At 46.0% G+C, this 21,736-nt stretch overlaps 1 protein-coding gene across 3 annotated transcripts in view; it reads left to right on the forward strand.

The window, feature by feature from the left end:
• The first annotated feature begins 887 nt into the window (after positions 1 to 887).
• Positions 888 to 21,736, forward strand: part of ppp1r16a (protein phosphatase 1, regulatory subunit 16A) — a 160,308-nt gene continuing 139,459 nt past the window's right edge. For 2 of the 3 annotated variants that reach the window (XM_078536056.1, XM_078536071.1), the window contains exon 1: positions 888 to 994. The gene's annotated coding sequence lies outside the window, so the exon portion shown is untranslated. Of the gene's footprint in view, positions 995 to 1,066; positions 1,198 to 21,736 lie in introns of those variants that run through there. The other variant, XM_078536064.1, reaches the window with a different exon arrangement.

Below are 21,736 nucleotides of genomic sequence, written 5' to 3' on the forward strand. Positions count from 1 at the left end.
CGAGATGTTCAAGAGGGCATTAGATGATTATTTGAATAGAAACAAAGGCAGGGCAATGGCACTCGGTCATAATACTCATTTGGAGAGCTGGTGCAGACATGATGGGCAGAATGGCCTCCCTCTGTGCCATTAAAATTCTGTGATTCAATTCCAAACTAATCCACCTAACGTTAGGGAGAACAGTTTAAATTTCTCCAGTTTCTCCACTGATTCTTTTCTCCCCCAGTTTATTGCCTTCCTTTGAACAGTATGTTAATCCGCTATATTTATCCCCCGACAGACTCTGCTTGAAGAGCCTTTAAGGGGCTGGCCCAGTTCGACTGAGAATTCCCCCGGCCCGCACGGGACCCGTGCCCCGTGACGTCATTGACGCCGTTACCATGGACGCCGCCATGGAGATTCTCTCCAAGGTAACCATTGTGCCTGTTTGTGACGTAACGCTTTGCGTCCATCGTAATTTTAGAACGAAAAATAATCACTTCTTTCTTAGAATTCTGCACAAAGTTTCGATGTGAGCAGCGTAGAGAATGAATAAAATAAAAATCAACCACAATAAATATTTGATTTATATTGAGGGGGGGGTTTGGAAGGTGTTGCTAGGCGACGGCGCGGGGATTGGTTTGGGGTCAGGGGTGAACAATGAATTAAACTGATTACTGAGAGTATTTGTTATGAAAATTTAGATAAAATGTGAACTTATTTCCAGCATGGAGAGCAGAGGACGTGAACGTTTAAAATAATATTTAGGTTTTAATGAGAAGCGTTTGGTGCCGGGGCCAGCAGCTCCAACATGGCGGCGGTTGCTAGGGAACGGGAGTAAGTGAAGCCTGAGGCCTAGGGGATTATTCTCCGCCTAATCGCGCACAGGCTTCCTCCCCCGGGGGCATCTCCCAGTGTGGGTCCGCTCTCTCTCCGGATGGGTGCTCAGGGCGGGAAAGGTCCTGCTTTCCTCGCCAGGGGGCCGATTATGAGTGGGGATCCTGAGCAGAACGCGGTGAGTACCAGAGGCCGGGGATCGGGCCTGGGCTGGCTCGAGTCCACCCCGCCCCCGGGGCTGCCTCCAGCCTCAGGGCCGCTTTCCCTCGGGGAGTTGCTGCTGCTGCTGAGATTATCGGAACAGCACAGGGTCGATCAGGGTTCCGAGGCTCGGCCCCCGGCCGTGAAGAAGCGCTGATCCCGGGAGAGCCCGGGCTCGGGGTTAGTCCAGGGCCGGGTTCGTCAATTCACATGGGGAGTTCGGTCTGGTTTAGGGTCTGGGGGGGGTTGGTTTAGGGTCTGGGGGGGGTTGGTTTAGGGTCTGGGGGTTTGGCTTAGGGTCTGGGGGGGGTTGGTTTAAGGTCTGGGGGGGGTTGGTTTAAGGTCTGGTGGGGGGTTGGTTTAAGGTCTGGGGGGGGGTTGGTTTAAGGTCTTGGGGGGGGGGGTTGGTTTGGGGGGGGGTTGGTTTAGGGTTTGGGGGGGGTTGGTTTAAGGTCTGGGGGGGGTTGGTTTAAGGTCTGGTGGGGGGTTGGTTTAAGGTCTGGGGGGGGGTTGGTTTAAGGTCTTGGGGGGGGGGGTTGGTTTGGGGGGGGGTTGGTTTAGGGTTTGGGGGGGGTTGGTTTAGGGTTTGGGTGGGGGTTGGTTTAGGGTTTGGGTGGGGGTTGGTTTAGGGTTTGGGTGGGGGTTGGTTTAGGGTTTGGGTGGGGGTTGGTTTAGGGTTTGGTTTAGGGTCTGGGGGGGGAGTTGGTTTAAGGTTTGGGGGGGGTTGGTTTAGGGTCTGGGGGGATTGGTTTAGGGTCGGGGGGGTTGGTTTAGGGTCGGGGGGGTTGGTTTAGGGTCGGGGGGGTTGGTTTAGGGTCTGGGGGGGTTGGTTTAGAGTTTGTGTTTGGGGTGTATGGTTTAGGGTTTGGGGGGGTTGGTTTAGAGTTTGTGTTTGGGGTGTATGGTTTAGGGTTTGGGGAGGTTGGTTTAGGGTGGGGGGGTTGGTTTAGAGTTTGTGTTTCGGGGGTTTTGGTTTAGGGGTTGGGGGTATGGTTTAGGGTTTGGGGGGGTTGGTTTAGAGTTTGGGGGGGTTGGTTTAGGGTGGGGGGGTTGGTTTAGAGTTTGTGTTTGGGGGGTTTTGGTTTAGGGGTTGGGGGGTATGGTTTAGAGTTTGGGGTTTGGTTTGGGTTTGGCGGCGTTTGGTTTAGGGGTTGGGTTTATGGGGATTTGGTTTAGGATTTGTGGGGGTTGGTTTAGGGTTTGGGGGTTATGTTTTAGGGTTTTGGGGGGGGTGTTTGGGGAGGTTAGGTTTGGGGTTTGGTTTAGGGTTTGGGGGCGTTTGGTTTCGGATTTGGGGGTTTTGGTTTCGGGTTTGGGCAGGGTTTTGGTTTACGGGTTGGGGGGTTAGATTGTTGTCACTGTCCTTTTTGTTATGCTCTAATAATGTTTATAATCCCAATGCTTAATGAATCCTGAGTCTAAATCTTTAATTGATTACTCACACAGGGTAAGCTGTAAAATTTAATTGTATAATTTCTTACGTAGCTCAGTGTGAAATTTTGTCTATTAAATTCTGTCAAGTGTCTTGGGATGTTTTAAAACCCGAAAGATGATAGACAAATATAAGTTGTTGTTAAAGGTGCTATATAGATGCATTACTATGATGACGTTCATGGCCATGCATAGTGAATTCTTGACCTTAATGATTAATATATTTAACTTAATTTGAGGATTGTTACTAACATATAGGACCCTTAAATCATATTTGTACCTTGTACATAGTAACGATCATATTACATCATTACATTACAGTAATCTTACTGTAATAATGATGTCAATAACCCAACCTGCTAAATTTAATTCTATCTCTAAGATAAAAGCAAAATACTGCGGATGCTGGAAATCTGAAACAAAAACAAAAGTAGCTGGAAAAACTCAGCAGGTCTGACAGCATCTGTGGAGAGGAAGACAGTTAATGTTTCGAGTCCGTCTGACTCTTCATCAGAACATGACTCTTCTAATGAAGAGTCATATGGACTCGAAACGTCAACTGTGTTCCTCTCTGCAGATGCTGTCAGACCCGCTGAGTTTTTCCAGCTATTTTTGTTTTTGTTAATTCTATCTCTTCCCATCTTCGCTGTCGGGCATTTTATTTAATATAAATTTATTTCTCATTTTTAGAGGAGCGTTGTTTGTAGGAAATGATTTGTTGAGGGAGTTCTTTGTGGGGGGGAAGAAATTGAGGTGTTGGAATGGGAGGAGTCGGGAGTCGGGATCTGTTTGGGCAGAAAAGTGGAGTTGAGGCCACAATCAGATCAGCCATGATCTTATCAAACGGCAGTGCTCGAGGGGCAGAATGGCCTACTCCTGCTCCTAATTGTTGTGTTTCGCAAAGGATGGCACCTTCAGGATGAAACCTGTTCATCTCACCAGGGAACAGCCTGGTCCTATATGAGGAATTTATTAAACCTCAAGGTTTTATTTTTGGCAGCAGAAGTTGCTTTTGTTCTCTGTTCTCGTGTAGTTACGCTGGCATTGGTTGGGATACAGTTTAAAAATCTTTTCTCTCCACAAAACTGAACCAGTCATTCTGCAGTAAGATAAAAGCAAAACGCTGCGGATGCTGGAAATGTGAGATAATGCTGGAAAATGCTGGAAAAACTCAGCAGGTCTGGAAGTGTCTGTGGAGAGAGAAACAGAGTTAACGTTTCGAGTCCAACATGACTCTTCAGTTCCAAAGACATGCTGAACTCAACATTAGCTCCGTTTCTCTCCACAGATTCTGCCAGACCTGCTGAGTTTTTCCAGCACTTTATTTTTATTTCAGTATTTTGTTTTCATCCCTTGAATTCAGAGCTAGGTACATAACTGTTCATCAGAAGCATAGATCCAAACCATGAGCAATGAATTGATGTTACAAGATGGTGTCATTTTATCTTTCATCAGTTGGATGTGATCCCTGACCAACCATTAAGAACCCAGCCAGCGTGGCTTTGGGAATCTCGTGTTGGTTAATAAACTTGTGCCGCACTTACTTCTTTGGGTATAAATATCGTGTGTCGGTAAAATGAAAGACACTTGGCTCTGTGTCGTTCTCTCATGCTCACTCGTTCTCTCACTCTCTCTCTCTCTCTCTCTCTTGCTCTGTCTCAGCTAATTGTAGATGTAGAACAACAACTCTATTTCAGGTGGTTATGCCAGATAGTGGGTCAGGAGTAGCTAACTGTATCACTGTGATGTTTCCTCTCATAGTTGTGAACTAGGTATTGAATTGTATGTCCCCCGGTTGATTCTGAGTGATCACAGTTGAACGCTTGGCTGAATTGTGCTGAGCAAATTGAATCACCCCAGGTGAAACATCCACATGATAAATCCATTGTGATGCTTCTCCTCCAACCCTGAACATTATTCAACAACAGTAAATCTGCCGTGCGTGTGCACTTGTTGGTGACTCCAAAGTGAGGACACAGGCATCTTAAATCTGACTTGTCCTAGGGATTACAGACAGATTGACGGAAATTATATCAGATGTGCAGCTTGATAATGGACCTGAGTGATGTGTGAATCTTCACTGGCATCTGCATGCACATGGTTAATTTTTGGGATGTGGGCAAGCCTGGCATTTATTGCCTATCATTAATTGCTTCAAGAAGATGGTGGGCCTTTTTTTTTTGTGCAGTGCTTTGATGCATTTATGGAGAGAGAAACGGAGTTAACATTTAAAGCCCAGTGGGACTCTTCTTCCAAACTCTTCTTCAGTTCAGTTGACTTGTTAGACCACTTCTGCAGAGGGCAGTTAAGAGTTAACCACATTGCTGTGGGTCTGGAGTCACATGGAGGCCAGACTGGGTAAGGACGGCAGATTTCCTCCCCTCAAGGACATTAATGAACCAGATGGGTTTTCATGTCATGTTTTCTGAGCTTTTCATTCCCAGATTTTTTTCGGATTCTCAAGCTTCCGTGTTGGGGTTTGAATTCCCGCTCTCTGGATTATTAACCCTGTAAAGTGAGCACGACACTGCAATCCCCACGATTTAGTTGAAGGGTTAATTGCAGCAGCTCTTTGTATTTCTAATGTGATAATAGCCCAGGACATTTCAAAGCTCTGAAGGTATGTAGCCAGGCACCATGGAGTGATTTGCAACCGTAAGATCAGGTTTCTGTTAATACTAATGAGTTTACTGTGTTAGATTTCCCCTGAATCCTTGACTCGTATTAAGTGCCTTGCTGTCACTCCCATTTTACTGTTGCCTTTGTGCTGATCACAGAATCACACAGTGCAGGAGAGGCCCTTCGGCCCATCGAGTCTGCACCGGCACGTGAGCAACACCTGACCTACCTACCTAATCCCATTTACCAGCACTTGGCCCGTGGCCTTGAATGTTATGATGTGCCAAGTGCTCATCCAGGTACTTTTTAAAGGATGTGAGGCAACCCGCCTCCACCACCCTCCCAGGCAGTGCATTCCAGACTGTCACCACTCTCTGGGTAAAAAAGTTTTTCCTCACATCTCCCCCCAACGCCCCCCCCCCCCCCCCAACTTAAACCTCCTACCCCTAACCTTGAACTTAGTTGAACCTTAAACTAATGTTTAACTGAACTGGGTAAACTGTTGTACTTTCATCAGTCATAAACTGCAAGAGCAAAGCATTTTATTTTTAAAATTAAGAAAGCAGGGTCCAATGTCCATCTCGTTGTTTTGAGATGTGCTGTGGAATTTCTGATATCTGGTATCAAGATAAAAGTTTGAATTTTGTTTGGCTTCTTTCCCCAGGAAGATATTGGGAAGAACTTTGTGAATCACACTAAGATTTGTTTCCCTACCTCTGCCGGAATACCTAAAATTGTCTTGTTTACTTACCAAATCTCTGGTAACTCCTTGCAGCTCCTGTCCAATCCTCTTGGGACAGTGTTGCAGCTGACTTTTGGTACTTCATCCAAGTGGCCATTATTTTGCATGATCTTTGATATGAAATGCCAGCGTACAATTCGACCACAGTGGCAGCACAGCTGAGCTGAAACAACCCTGACTGTCCAGCTATCAGAAGCAGGGGACCCTGAATGGAGCCCATGTTCCCCTCAGTGAGCCAGCCTCCCTAGGTTCTTTATTTGGGGGGGACACACCCTGTCCTTCTCCTAGAGTTTTACTCACAGGTTTCTTATCTCCCTCCATCTTCTAGTTTTATTATATTCTAGTTTTCCCTTTAACTCTGATGCCTAAAGCACGATTTCACAGAATTGTTAACCTCATGGAAGCAGGCCATTTGGCCCATCATGTCTGTACCAGCCTCTCTGAATTAACAACACACCTAGCGCCATTCCCTGTCTTCTCCTTGTGGACCTGCACGTTTCTGACCATTACTAACTCTCTTTCCTTTCTGTTTGTAGGAAACTGAATGAACTACTTTAAAGTCCTCTTTATCCTTTCCATTAGGACTCTGGTCCCAGCCCCGTTCAGGTGCACTTTCTTCCTGTCTCAGCACTGGTGCCAGTACCCCATGAAATGGAACCCCGCCTCCCCACGCCCCTCATTCAGCCACGTGTTCCCCTTTCTAATCTACTTATCTCTACTCTCATTTGCTCTGGAGAAAGCAGAGGAAAGATTTAGAAGGATGTTATCCAAATAGAAAGGTTGTAACTATCAGGAAAGATTGAGCAGGTTGGGGTTCCTTTCCCTTGGAAAGAGAAGACTGAGGAGAAACCTAATGGAGGGATTCAATTGAGTGAATGTGGAGAAATTGTTTCCACTTCTGGGTGGATCTGGGACATAGGAGTATAAATATGGTCACTGACAAATCAAGACTTTAGGAGGAATTTCTCCAGAGAGTGATGAGAATGTGGAACCTGCTGCTGGAGTGGTTGCAGCAGAGCAGTGACGTACTTAAGGGGATATTTAATGTTTACTTGAGGGAGAAAAGAATAGAGGGCTATAGAGGCAGAGTGGGAGGGAGATGTGTGTGGAATACAAACAGCAACATAGACCAATTGGACTGGATTTTTAAAAAAAAATTATTAATTCACAGGATGTGGTTAAGGCCAGAAGCATTTTTTGCCTATCCCTAGCTGCCCTTGTGAAGGTGTTGGCAATTGTATGTAGTAAAGGCAAGTTTGCATTTCAATTGAAGATCCTTTGTTAGAAGAGTTGGTCATTTATAATTGGTTAGACTTGCTAACTAAGCCTTGATAGAAGGAGTTTCTCACAATATAAAGGAACGTTTCCGTTGAGTCATATAACTCATCTGATCAATGATGACAAATAGTGCCACACCCTGGTCTAGCTACTGCTGTTGCTGCTGGCAGTTAGCTGAGGATTGGGATGCACTCGATCAAGGGACAGGTTCATCTTTCATTCCTGGAGACCAAACTGACGATCTCACTCCAGCAGTGTCCTAATGTCCATGCAGGTAAGAGGCAGACCTTTATAAACTCTGCTGTTAAAGGTGGAAGTGGTTTTAAGATAAAAGCAAAAAGCTGCGGATGCTGGAAATCCAAAACAGTCACCCAGTCTGCGTTTGGTCTCTCCAACTGGGTAGACTGGGTGACCGCTTTGCGGAACACCTTTGGTCTGTCCGCAAGCATGACCCAGACCTCCTTGTCGCTTGCCATTTCAACACTCCACCCTGCACTCATGCCCACATGTCCGTCCTTGGCCTGCTGCAATGTTCCAGTGAAGCTCAACGCAAACTGGAGGAACAGCACCTCATCTTCCGACTAGGCACTTTACAGCCTTCCGGACTGAACATTGAGTTCAACAACTTTAGATCGTGAACTCTCTCCTCCATCCCCACCCCCTTTCCGATCCCCTTTTTCCAATAATTTATATAGATTTTTCTTTTCCCACCTATTTCCATTATTTTTAAATGTATTTCCATCCATTGTTTTATCTCTACCTTTTAGCCTATTTCGATCCCTTCCCCCCCCACCCCACCCTCACTAGGGCTATCTGTACCTTGCTCGTCCTGCTTTCTACCCTTAATGTCACCATTAGCACATTTCTTAGATAATATCACCACTGTCAACACCCCTTTGTACTTTTGTCTATGACATCTTTTGGCTATCTCCACCTATCACTGGCCCTCTATCCAGCTCTACTTGTTCCACCACCCCCCCCTTAAACCAGCTTATATTTCACCTCTTTTCTATTTTTCCTTAGTTCTGTTGAAGAGTCATACGGACTCGAAACGTTAACTGTGTTCCTCTCCGCAGATGCTGTCAGACCTGATGAGTTTTTCCAGGTATTTTTGTGGAAATGGTTTTCACTGGACAGTAGCGAGCAAGCCTTCCCATGTCTTTCTCAGTGTGTCTTTCTCCGTTTCCAGGTCGTCTTGTCAGTATTCATGTTTGCACTGGCCTGGGCCTGCCTGCTAACATACAGATTGAAAGCTAGATTCCAGAGACTGGAAGAAGTGCTGGGGAGTTCCCCCAGTGACCTGGCCAATCCCTCAACAAGCATCACTAAAAATCCACTCATTATCACATTGCTGTTTGTGGGTCCTTGCTATGCACAACTTGGCAGCCTAAATGACTCCACTTGTGAGACATCTTGAGATCGTGGCAATAGATTTGAAAAAAAAAATGAATGAGAAGCCATTAGTAGACTCGGGCTGACGGAACAGCATTCCTTCATCACCACTGGCTCAGCATCTTGGACAAGGGATGAAATGTCTTTTTCAATCAATAGAAATGTAACATTCAGTAGCAGAAGTGGAATGACCTGTTGTTCCTTGAGAGGAGATTTCCTCTTGTATGTCTGTAAGGGTGCAATGAGTAACCGTTGTTGGGGTCTGAAACTAGCTTTTGTGGGAGTCTTTAGGCTGCTGAATTAGCATTTAAACACCCGGCAGCATTGCTTTCAATGATGTCCAGGCTGGTGGAGTGTGACTGACCAGAGGCAGAAGCTGAGACTGAATAACTACTGCACAGATGCAGCAAAGTACTCCTGGATTAGATAGTGTCGGGTGTCCAGAGGGTTTTGGAATCTGAAAAATGTGAGTTCAAATCCCACAGCCACAGTTTGAGAATCTGAATTCTGGAGATAACAATCCACTCTCAGTAAAATGACCATGAAGCTGTTAAATTGTCAGAAAAACCCAACTGGAAACCTGGTCTGGCACATGTCTCTCCAGTCCCATAGGTACAGGACAAGGCCATCCAGCCCCTCCTGCCTGTTCCAACATTCTATGAGATCATGGCTGATCTGCAACCTAACTCCATTTACCCACCTTTGTCCCATATCCCTTAATACCATTCACTGACAAAAATGGATCAACCTCAGATTTCAAATTAAGATTAAGATTTGACCCAACATCAATAGCTGTGTGTGTGTCTATAGATCTCTGAAGGCAGAGGGGCATGTTAGTGGGGTGGGGAAAAAGGCATATGGGACAATTGCCTTGATCAATCGAGGCATAGATTACAAAAGTAGGGACATCATGTTGGAGTTGTATAGAACCTTGGTGAGGCCACAGCTGGAGTACTGTGTGCAGTTCTGGTCGCCACATTATAGGAAGGATGTGATTGCACTGGAGGGGGTGCAGAGGAGATTCACCAGGATGTTGTCTGGGATGAAACGTTTTAAGTTATGAAGAGAGGTTGAATAGACTTCGGTTGTTTTCATTAGAGCAGAGAAGACTGATGGGCGACCTGATCAAGGTGTACAAGATTATGAGGGACATGGACAGGGTGGATAGGGAGCAGCTGTTCCCCTTAGTTGAAGGGTCAGTCATGTTGGGACACAAGTTCAAGGTGGGGGGCAGGAGGTTTAGGGGGATGTGAGGAAAAGCTTTTTTACCCAGAGGTTGGTGACAGTCTGGAATGCGCTGCCTTGGGAGGGTGGTGGAGGCGGGTTGCCTCACATCCTTTAAAAAGTATCTGGATGAGCACTTGGCACGTCATAACATTCAAGGCTATGGGCCAAGTGCTGGTAAATGGGGTTAGGTAGGTAGGTCAGGTGTTTCTCACGTGTCGGTGCAGACTCGATGGGCCGAAGGGCCTGTTCTGCACTGTGTGATTCTGTGAGAAAGAAATTCCAAACTTCTACCATCATTTGCCTCCCACACCAACATGATTGATTTAACTGCCCTCTGAAATGGCCTCGCAAGATATCGGTTGAATCAAACTGGTAGGACTGGGTAATAAATGCTGGCCTTGCCTATATTTTGTAAAAAATGTGTTGTAAGCCATCTATTGACTGTGTCTATGAAGGCTGCATTCCTTTCATTGTCGCTGGGTCAGTACCTGCCCCTCCCTCTCAAGCCCCATCACCACACGTACACTTTATCTGGGTAAATTCTGCTTGAAGTTGAGGGTGATTTCCTCGCCCCCTGTGCCAGGGCTAAGGCTGTGGTCAGATCCGGAGCCGGGTGATTCTGGTTGAACCTGAACTGTGTCCCTGAGCAGGCTCACGGTGAGTGGGTGTCATTTGATGACTCCTCCTAAGGCTTTACTGATAATTGGGAGCGTGGTAATTAGCTAAGATTAAGTTGATCCAGTTTTCTTTGTGGGTGGGACATACCTAGGTAATTTTCTTCATGTTATAGCTGCACTGGAGCAGCAAGGCGAGGAGACTGTGACTTTCAGCACCAACACTGGGCAGTTATCAGGTGTGGTAACAGACACTGTGCCCTGTGTATTCAGCTGCTTCAGGATGTCAAGTCAAATGAGCCCAGTACCTGCCCTTGGGAAGAGGCTCCCTCACTTGGTAAACAGTTTAGCTTGGTGTCTTGCTCTGCCATGGATGAGGAGCCCCTGTAAGGGAGAGAACCCTGAACAACGCCCACAGGATAGGAAGGAAAAGTGATATATTTAGAAGTTCCATTGGAAAAAAAACTTGTGCCTTGTCTTCTCTTGAGTCCCCTATTGCTTCATGCACAGCGAAAGCCTGGACTGCAGCCCCTGTTTGGATTCAGGCCTTGGCACAGTGACCTTGCTCAGTAATACGACCCATTAAAGTATTCCCTAGAGTGACCCAGCAATGCCTGGGGCTCTGATCCCTGACAGCAAGCCGTATCATTCACTCTGCCCCCTGCTAATCCAGGAATTGAGCCAATTCCTTCTGGAATCCACTGGGCCAATATTTACTGCGGTGGAGATGGAGGAGTTTAACACTGATTGTGGGGGGATTAATCCAGGACAGAAGAATACTTAAGTAGTTTACAAAATCAATTTGAGACAGGCATGTGTTTTTAAAATAATGAAAATCAATTGGTTGTTATCTGAAATGTCAACTACAGCTTTGATAACGTTAATCAGAAGTGCAAATGAAACACAGCATGATTGTTAATGTAGATGGTGAGGAGGATGGAGAGCTGTGCAAAGCTGAGGTAAACAGCATGACTCTTTCGTCGGCGTGTGGGGGTGGAATTCCACAAATAGACTCTTCTGGGACCGTTGTTCTTGATGGCTGGGTGAAGTCAACCGGGAGTTGTCCATGGTGCGTGCTGACCACCTTCGGGATCAGCAAGGGAGGTGGCACGGGGCTGTAGGTCGGCGTGGGAGGGGGCACGGGGCTGGTGGTCAGCATGGGAGGGGGCACGGGGGCTGGCGCTCGGCGAGGGAGGGGGCATGGGGGCTGGCGCTCGGCGTGGGAGGGGGCACGGGGGCTGGCGCTCGGCGAGGGAGGGGGCACGGGGCTGGCGCTTGGCGAGGGAGGGGGCACGGGGGCTGGCGCTTGGCGAGGAAGGGGGCACGGGGACTGGCGCTCGGCGAGGAAGGGGGCACGGGGACTGGCGCTCGGCGAGGAAGGGGGCACGGGGGCTGGCGCTCGGCGAGGAAGGGGGCACGGGGGCTGGCGCTCGGCGAGGAAGGGGGCACGGGGGCTGGCGCTCAGCGAGGAAGGGGGCACAGGGGCTAACCTCCTGATCACATTGGTCCTGCAATAAGGGAAGAAAATTTTCAATGAAACAGTAGGGGGAATAGGATTAATTAGATAGTTCTTTCAAAGAGCCAGCACAGGCATGATGGGCTGAATGGTCTCCTGTGCTGTATGATGGTAGAATTTAGTTTGGACGCACTGATTGGCTAAATGAAGAAAGACTCCATATTGCAAATTCTTGAATAGATTATTCTCCCTGTCTGGCCTCGTTCTCCCTGCTGTGTGGTCTTTCGCATGGTGACTCTTTGTTTTTTGATTGTGAATTTTCTTCCCTGAGGTTGCCGTTGTTATTTGACCAAGTTTCCACCGACCTTGGCTGCGCTCCCCTGAAATCTCTCTGTGGCTGAATGTTGAGTGTAGGCAGGACGCGGAGGAGGTGACAGCAGAGTATCAATCTTTTCTTCGCTGACATCCACACATTGAGTGGGGTGTTGGGGTGGGGGGTGGGTGGGGGGGGTGGGGGGAGCGTGGTCACTGGCTACGAATCATATAGTTAACTCCCCTGCCCTTTCGCTCCCTGCCTGAGGTTAGCTAAATTCGTACAGACTAAGATACTTCAGAACCAGGAGGTTTAATGCTAATAAACGTTGGAAGGTGTCTTTAAGCCACTGTATCAGCTAACCGTCAAAGGTTGTTCTGTTTAGTGTTGGAGCAGAATCACATGTCACATTGACTATAAATGCAAATTATGTAGTGCTTGTGGAACCATGCTCGATTAGCTGTTCAACTGGTTTTAGATTATTCGCTAGTTTTGATAGAAGGCAGGAGATATTGTAATTGATATGTTTACAGTCACACAGTTAACCCGTGTGTCTGCGTGGTTACTAAGCTAACGTCTATCACTATAATTTAATCGTTTTTTCATTTATTTAATCTCAGTGCAGACTGTTTCCTCCTAAAGATGTAAATCTGGGACCGAGCTATCCCTGCGTAAAATGGGCTGTACTCTCTGGGATAACGGAAGTTGATCACACGCTGCATTCTTTATTTTGTTAGCTCTAGACTTGATTCTCCTGGGCAGTCTCCCATCTTCCACCCATCAGAAACTTAACCGCATTAAAAAAGACAACGCTTTTCACAGACGTATCAAAGCAGTTTACAGCCAGAGATGTATTTTTGAAGTGTTGTCACTGTTGTAACGTAGGAAACATGGCAGCCAATCCACACACAGCACGGTTCCACAAACAGCAATGTGATTTAGAATGACGTTGATTGAGGAATAAATATTTACCAGGACGCTGGCGAGAACTCCCCCTGCTAATTTCCAAAATGGGATTTTTTTTTTAACATCCACCTGAGCAGGTAAATGGGGCCTCGATTTAACCTCTCATCCGAAAGACTGCACCTCCGACGGTGCAGCAGCCCCTCAGCGCTGCACTGGATTTTTGTGCTCCAGTCCTGGAGTGGAACTTGAGCCCGGAGAGAGTGATACCAACTGAGCCACAGCTGCCTGTTTCCTAATTCGAACCAAATCTGGTTCATCAATCACTGCTGTGCTTGCTGACCTATACTTGCTCCCTGTTGAGCAACAACTTGATTTGAAATTCTCATCCCTGTTTTCAAATCGCCTCCTATCTAATCTCCAGCCCTACGACACTTCAAGACCTCTGCACTGGCCTCTTACGCATCCCCAATTTTAATTTTTAAAAAAAATATACTTTGTTCACAAAATATCTGGAAGAACATTACAAAACATTTCAAAATCGCCATCACAAAAAGTACAATCAGATTCAACTTATACACATGGATCACGAGGTGCATCAATACCATCAATGAATATTACAATCGTTTCAATATGATCATTACAGACAATCAGACAATGGAGTTATCAACATACATCTTGTTGCACTCTGAGGTGCTTCGATACAATTATAAGACAATTAGGATTCCATGCAGAAATTCATTGTGAGCTCCCCAATTTTAATCACTCCACCATTGGAGACCACGCTTCCAGTTGCCTAGGCCCTAACCTTTCGAATTCTCTCCCTAAACCTCTCTTTCACCCTTTTTAAGATGCTCCTTAATACCGACCCCTTTGACCAAGTTTTTGGTCATCTGTCCTAATCTCCTTATGTAGCTCAGTGTCAAATTTTGTCTGATTGTTCCTGTGGAGCACCTTGACATTTTACTGTGTTAAAGTTGCTATGTAAATGTTATCAGTTGGACCTGTCTCCTGAGCTGTTATTCTATTAGTTGAGCTGGTGGTAAGGACATTGCCCCTCTCTAAACGATGGTGCTGAAATCTGTCTTTTCCCCCACGTTGTTAGTGGTAGCCAAGGAAGGAAATGGGAACATTGCAGTAAAAAAGGCAGTTGCACAATCTTCTCTTCTTTTCAGTTAGCTTTGCCAGTAGCAATGATCTGCCTTAGAGCAGCACCATTTCTCATTTATCCATGCTTTCTTCAATTTTATCCACAAACTCACAACAGGTTAATGTTCATGGGCACACACTATGAAAATAACTACCAAGATCACGGCCCCAACGATGGTGTCTATTACTAATTTTATAAATCCAAAATGTAATGTGGCTGCTTGTGGAGCGGGAGTAACTGATTTCTCTCTGTGGCTTACAGTCTGCCTCACAGTAAGTTAAAAGACCTATGTTCATTTCCATGTACTTAGTCTGTGAATAATAATGCAGCACCTCACACTTTTTTCTAAAAAAAAAAGGTAATCCCAGTTCCGGTTTGAATCAGCTTAAAGAAAGTATGACTGGTGTGTGTGGGCTGTGCTGGTGTGGACGCTTGCAGTGATTTAATAATGCAAGGTGTCTGGGACGATCTAGCTTTTTGGTTGCCACTGATGGTAAGAATCCACATTGAGATATTATCCTAGTCTCTGGTAACTTTGGGCTGAGGTTGTCTGATTGCATCGTGATGCTGACTACCCATCCATCCAGATCTATGTAGTTCTGAGTGGTGGGTCACACATTGGCACTGTGATCTCCCCCTCACTTTGCCCTGGACCTCTCAGTGGCTGAGAAAAGGATTGCGCCTTTACTTACCTGGGATTGTGTTGCCTTTCCAACCAGCTGATTAATGTAGAGAATGTCGCTTGTTTTAAAACAGGCCACTTCAGTTGACCTCCGTGCAAGTCACAGTCAGTACAGAGATTACCTTCTAAATAGCAGCTCAGTGCTCAGCAATTTAAGTAGAGCTGGGAGAAGCAGTATGAGACAGAGAGTCCAGAAGAAAACCAAGATCATGTGTCTAGAACATTCTCTGAAGAAATGGATTTCACTTGCTTTTGTACCGTCTCTTTTGGCCCAGACTCTAAAGGCATCAAGGGTTATGGGGAGAGAGCAGGAGTATGGCATTAGAAAGAGGAGCAGCCATGATGTTGAATGGCAGAGCAGGCTCCAAGGGATGAACGATCTATTTAATTCAGAAATCTGGAGTGCAAAGGGACTTGGGAGTCCTAGTCCAGGATTCTCTTAAGGTTAACTTGCAGGTTGAGTCGGTAGTTAGGAAGGCAAATGCAATGTTGGCATTTATTTTGAGAGGACTAGAATATAAAAGCAGGGATGTGCTGCTGAGGCTTTATAAGGCTCTGGTCAGACCACATTTAGAATATTGTGAGCAATTTTGGGCCCCGTATCTCAGGAAGGATGTTCTGGCCCTGGAGAGGGTCCAGAGGAGGTTCACGAGAACGATCCCAGGAATGAAAGGCTTAACATGTGAGGAACGTTTGAGGACTCTGGGTCTATACTCGATGGAGTTTAGAAGGATGAGGGGGGATCTGATTGAAACTTACAGAATACTGAAAGGCCTGGATAGAGTGGACGTGGGGAAGATGTTTCCATTAGTAGGAGAGACTAGGACCCAAGGGCACAGCCTCAGAGTAAAGGGAAGACCTTTTAGAACAGAGATGAGGAGAAACTTCTTTAGCCAGAGAGTGGTGAATCTATGGAATTCATTGCCACAGAAGGCTGTGGAGGCCAGGTCATTGAGTGTATTTAAGAGCAAGATAGATAGGTTCTTGATTGGTAAGGGGATGAAAGGTTACGGGGAGAAGGCGGGAGAATGGGGTTGAGAAACTTATCAGCCATGATTGAATGGCGGAGTGGACTCGATGGGCTGAATGGCCTAACTTCTGCTCCTATGTCTTATGGTCTATTCCTGCTCCTATTTTCTTATGTTTCTATATATCAAGAAGAGCAGTGGTCCAAAGACTAATCTCTGGGGGCCTCCACTCTATACTCCTCCCGCTCCCCACTCAGCCCAGTCTGAGAAAACAACTGAATACCACTAATTTCCTCTGTCTGTTCCTTGGCCAATTTTCTATCTATACAATCACTGCCCCTTTTAATCTTGTGCTTCAGTTTTGCGAGCAAGTCTATTATGAATGCCCTTTGAAAATCCATGCACATCATCCCTCCCTTACCTCCGTCAAACATGATTTGCCTTTAACAAATCTGTGATGGCTTTCATTCATTAACTCCTATCTTACCATTAGTGCCAACTAATTCATAAGAAGTAGGAGTAGGCCATTCGGCCTCTCGAGCCTGCTGCTCCATTCAGTAAGATCATGGCTGATCTCCAATTGTGGTCTTAACTCCATTTTCCTGCCTGACTTTGCACCCACCCAGCACCCGTGACTCCCTTCTGGGTTAAATTGTCTTTGATCCCACCACAAGCTCCCCATTTTGGAACAGCGGTTGACCTTTGCAGTCCTCCAGCCCTCTGACACTACTCGAGGAGGATTGGCAGGTTTCCATCCCTAACCCCCACCCCTGAGCAACCTAGAGTGCAGGGCATCTGGTGACTTTTCCACATTGACAGCTTTCAGCACCTTCTCTTTACCCTGTATATTTTTTTATTGATTCTTTCATGAAATGTGGCTGTTGTTGAGAAGGCCTGCATGTGACTCCAGACCCACAGCAATGTGGTTGACTCTTAATTGCCCATCCATAATTGCCTTAGAACTGCTATGGTGGGATTTGAACCCGTGTCCCTGGGGCATTAGCCTGGGCCTCTGGATTACTAGTCCAGTGACGTTAGTGCCATGCCACCATCTCCCCTTCCAATTTCTCTACTTCCCCCTCCTTTACTGAGACGTTGGCATGATCCTTTCTCCAGTGTCGACAGATGCAAAGCACTGAATCAGTATTCAGCCTTGCCCTCTGTCTCCACAAGAAAATCATTGGACCCTAATCGGCCTCACCCTTGCCTCGAGTATTTCATATTACGCATTATAAAAGGGAACCCTGTAAAATCTAACCTATTCTCTTGCGTTCCCTTTGCCCCTCATTTCTTTTTCTGTTTTTCTGTATATTTTCTTGGCTGCATTGATTAATAACACGTGGGTTAATGTGAGCATGAGCTTAACTTGTTATAGTTCATCACAAGAAACCCCTTCATCCAGTCTTGTCAAATAGGATTTGATTCATCCTGTCTTTGTAAACCGGTGACCCTGTCTCAGGGCACGTACCCCAGTCCGTGTAACATTTAACATACACCCCGTCCCCCCAAAAATGACTGACACAGCCTGCAAATGTAACAGCAAGAATGGTGCTGGGCACTGGGCTTTTCTTTTATTTTACTGCATCATCTCACAAACAGAGTAGCTGGAAGTTGGTCTTGGTAAATCAGGGAAGGCAACCTTATCCAGATATGAGCCTAACACCTTAAGTTTGAGAAAATGTTCCTCTTCTTCTTGGGGTGCCTCCTTTTGGGCTTGTAATACAGCAGGTAAATTCGTGCTGGCCCCGGGGAATGGTGGTTGGTTTCTCTTGTTGTTTGTGGACTTTTGGGAGGGATGCACATCTGCTTGTTGGACCTGAAGGTAGGGCTCTTGTACCTCCTGAAGCACAGTTGCACCATTGTGTTGACTGGTTTTGATTGGGCCTGGCGTTGGTGATGGCGTTGGCGTTGCGGTTGACTCTTCCTCCTCCTCCTCCTCCTCCTTTGTTGTTGCTTTCTCCTATTGGTTTTGCAGGATTTGTAGCTTCCTCGACGTGCCATGGTTCCGTTGCCCTCCCTTCACCCTGCTTGCCCACCCTTCACCCTGTCTTGCTGTGTCTGGATGCAAGCAGTGCCTGGCAATGCTGTGATACAGCACATTGTGATGAGCTCCTTGTGAAGTACTGATACCCAAGTGACCAACATCGTGCTACCTTATTAGGACATGCAGCTATCAGACCTGTAGTGCAGTGTGACAGGCAGGGAGGGGCTGGTGATTATCCTGTACTTAACCAGTAGCTCAGTGGGGGCTTGCCTTCCTCGGTGAGCTTGGGTAGTGAGGTTGGGTATGCTGTTCTATCAGGGAAGGGGTGTGTCACAGTAGGTTAGGATTCTGTCCTTGCACACTGCAGTCACTGGATTCTCAGCTGAGAGTTCTGTTTCATTTCTCCCCCTTCCATCGCCAAAGGCCAGTGACCCAGGCTGAGATCAGCAGATGCAGGGCCAGTGTGTACTCTGTGCACTTGCTCATTATGTCAGTGAGGGAGGGCACTGAGGTTAACTTTGAGTCCAGCTGATATTGTGACTGCCTCGCAGATTTTGGCCGTCGCCTGTATTTGCTGCAGAGTAGCTTGGGACACTGTACAGAAAGTGTAGGAAGCAGATCAGATGAAGAGAGATACAGATGAGGGAAGCTATCAGAACCTCCGCCCAGAAATACCCTCATTCTTCTTCCTCTATTGTAACATCTAATTATTTCATAGACTCATAGAGCACAGAAAGAGGCCTTTTGACCCATCGTGTCTGTGCTGGCTCACTGCAAGAGCAACAATTCTGCCTACTTCCCAGCTTTTCCCTGTAACCCTTTTAATCCTGTTTAACTTCAGATAATGATCCAGTTCTCTTCTGAAAGCCATGATTGGATCTGCCTCCACCACACTCTTTCTTGGGCAGTGCATTCAGATCCTAACTACTCACAATGTTTTTTTTTAAAAAAAAAATATTTTTTATTCATTCGTGGGATGCGGACGTCGCTGGCTGGGTCAGCATTTATTGTCCATCCCTAATCACCCTTGTTCAAGGGACATTTAAGAGTCAACCACATTGTTGTGGGTCTGGAGAAACATGTAGGCCAGAACAGGCGAGGACAGCAGATTTCCTCCCCTAAAGGACATTAGTGAACCAGATGGGTTTTTACAACAATCGACAATGGTTTCATGGCCATCATCAGACTTTTGATTCCAGATTTTTATTGAATTCAAATTCCACCATCTGCCCTGGCGGGATTCGAACCCGGGTTCCCAGAGCATTACCCTGGGTCTCTGGATTACCAGCCCAGTGACAATACCACTACGCCACCACCTAAAAAAAAATTTCTCCTCATGTCTCCGTTGCTTCTTTTGCCAATCACCTTAAATCGGTGCACCCTTTCGTTAATGGGAAGTTTCTCCTCTCTACTCTGTCCAGAGCCCCCTCAATTTTGAATGCCTCCATCAAATCTCCTCAACCTTCTCTTCTCCAAGGAAAACAGTCCCAACTTCTCCAACTTCGTAACTGAAGTTCCTCATCCCTGGAACTATTCTGCACTCTCTCCAATGCCTTCCATATAAGACATAAGACTTAGGAGCAAAAGTAGGCCATTCGGCACATCAAGTCTGCTCTGCCATTCAATGAGATCATGGCTGATCTGATAATCCTCAACTCCACATTCCTGCCTTTTCCCCATAGTCTTTGATTCCTTTACTGATTAAAAATCTTTCTATCTCAGCCTTGAATATACTTAACGACCCAGCCTCTACAGCCCTCTGCAGTAAAGAATTCCACAGATTGACTACCCTTTGAGAGAAGAAATTCCTCATCTCTATCTTAAATTGGCGACCCCTTACTCTGAGATTATGCCCTCTGGTCCTAGACTCTCCCACAAGGGGAAACAACCTCTCAGCATCTACCCTGTCAAGCCCCCTAAGAATTTTATATGTTTCAATAAGGTCACCTCTCATTCTTCTAAACTCCAATGAGTACAGGCCCAACCTACTCAACCTCTCCTCATAAGAAAATCCCTCCATACCTGGGATCAACCTAGTGAACCTTCTCTGGACTGCCTCCAATGCCAGTATATCTTTCCTTAGACCAAAACTTCACAGTGTTCTAGGTGTGGTCTAACTAGTGCCTTGTATAGTTTTAGCAAGACTTCCCTATTTTTATACTCCATTCCCTTTGAAATAAAGGCCAACATTCCATTTGCCTTCCCTATTACCTGTTGAACTTGTATGTTAGCTTTTTGTGATTCATGCACGAGGACACCCAAATCCCTCTGTGCTGCACCTTTCTGTAGTCTTTCTCCATTTAAATAATATTCAGCTCCTCTATTCTTCCTGCCAAAATGCACATTTTCCCACATTATATTCCATCTACCAAGTTTTTGCCCACTCACTTAACCTGTCTATATCCCTCTGTAGACTCCTTGTGTCATCCTCACCACTTGCCTTCCCACCTATTTTTGTCAGCTGCAAACTTGGCGATCGTTCATGCTTCCTAAAGTGCGGTGCACACAATACTCTAAATCAGTGTTTAATACAAGTTTATCATAGAACCATAGAAAAGTTACAGCACAGAAGGAGGCCATTCAGCCCATCTTGTCCATGCCAGCCCGAGGACACCCAGGTGCCCTTTCTAATCCCACCTTCCTGCACCCGGCCCATAGCCCTGCAGTTTACTGCACTTTAGGTGCAGATCCAGGTACTTTTTAAAAGAATTTAAAGTTTCTGCCTCTACCACCAGCTTGGGCAGCGAATTCCAGACACCCACTACCCTCTGCGTAAAAAAGTTCTTCTTCATGTCCCCCCTACACCTTCTGCCACTTATCTTGAATCTATGTCCCCTGGTTCTAGAATTCTCCATCAAGGGAAACAATTTTATACTGTCCACTCTATCTATCCCCCTCATAATTTTGTACACCTCAGTCAAGTCACCTCTCAGCCTTCTTTGTTCTAAGGAAAATAACCCCAACCTATCCAATCTCTCCTCGTAGCTACACTTTTCTAACCCTGGCAACATTCTTGTAAACCTCCTCTGCACTCTCTCCAGAGCTATTACATCCTTCCTGTAATGTGGTGACCAGAACTGCACACAATACTCCAATTGTGGCCTCACCAGTGTTTTATACAATTCCAACATTATATCCTTACTTTTATATTCTATACCTCTGCCAATGAAGGAGAACATTCATATGCCTTCTTTACAACCTTGTCTACTTGAACTGGTGCCTTCAGGGACCTGTGTCCTTATACGCCAAGATCTCTCACTTCATCTAGCCCTCTTAGTATATTCCCATTTATTTTGTAATCCCTGTAACTGTTTGACCTCCCTAAATGTATGACCTCACACTTCTGTATGTTAAAATCCATCTGCCACTTTACCGCCCACTCCACCAACCCATCTATATTGTTTTGGAGATTATGGCTATCCTCTACACTATCCACTACACTACACTAAATTTCCCAATCGTGCCTCTCACGTACACATCCAGATCGTTGATATATAACACAAACAGCAAGGGTCTCAACATCGAGCCCTGTGGAACACCACTTGAGACAACTTTCCATTCGCAAGGGCATCCATCGACCATTACCCTTTGTTTCCTGTTACAAAGCCAACCATTTATCCAGTTTGCCACATTACCCTGAATCCCATGGGCTTTACTTTCCTGACTAATCTGCCATGTGGGACCTTGTCAAATGCCTTGCTAAAATCCATGTACACAACATCCACTGCACTACCTTCATCAACTCTTCTTGTCACTTCCTCAAAGAATTCAATCAAATTTGTGAGGTAAGACCTTCCTTTAACAAATCCATGCTGACCATCCCTGACTAGTCCATGCCTTTCCACATGACAGTTAATCCTATCTCTCAGGATTGATTCTACTAATTTGCTCACCACCGATGTAAGACTAACTGGCCTATAATTGTTTGGCATTTCCTTTGATCCCTTTTTAAACAATGGA

The sequence above is a fragment of the Cetorhinus maximus genome, chromosome 3 (genome assembly GCF_964194155.1).
Source record: "Cetorhinus maximus chromosome 3, sCetMax3.hap1.1, whole genome shotgun sequence".
Classification (NCBI taxonomy): Eukaryota; Metazoa; Chordata; class Chondrichthyes; order Lamniformes; family Cetorhinidae; genus Cetorhinus; species Cetorhinus maximus.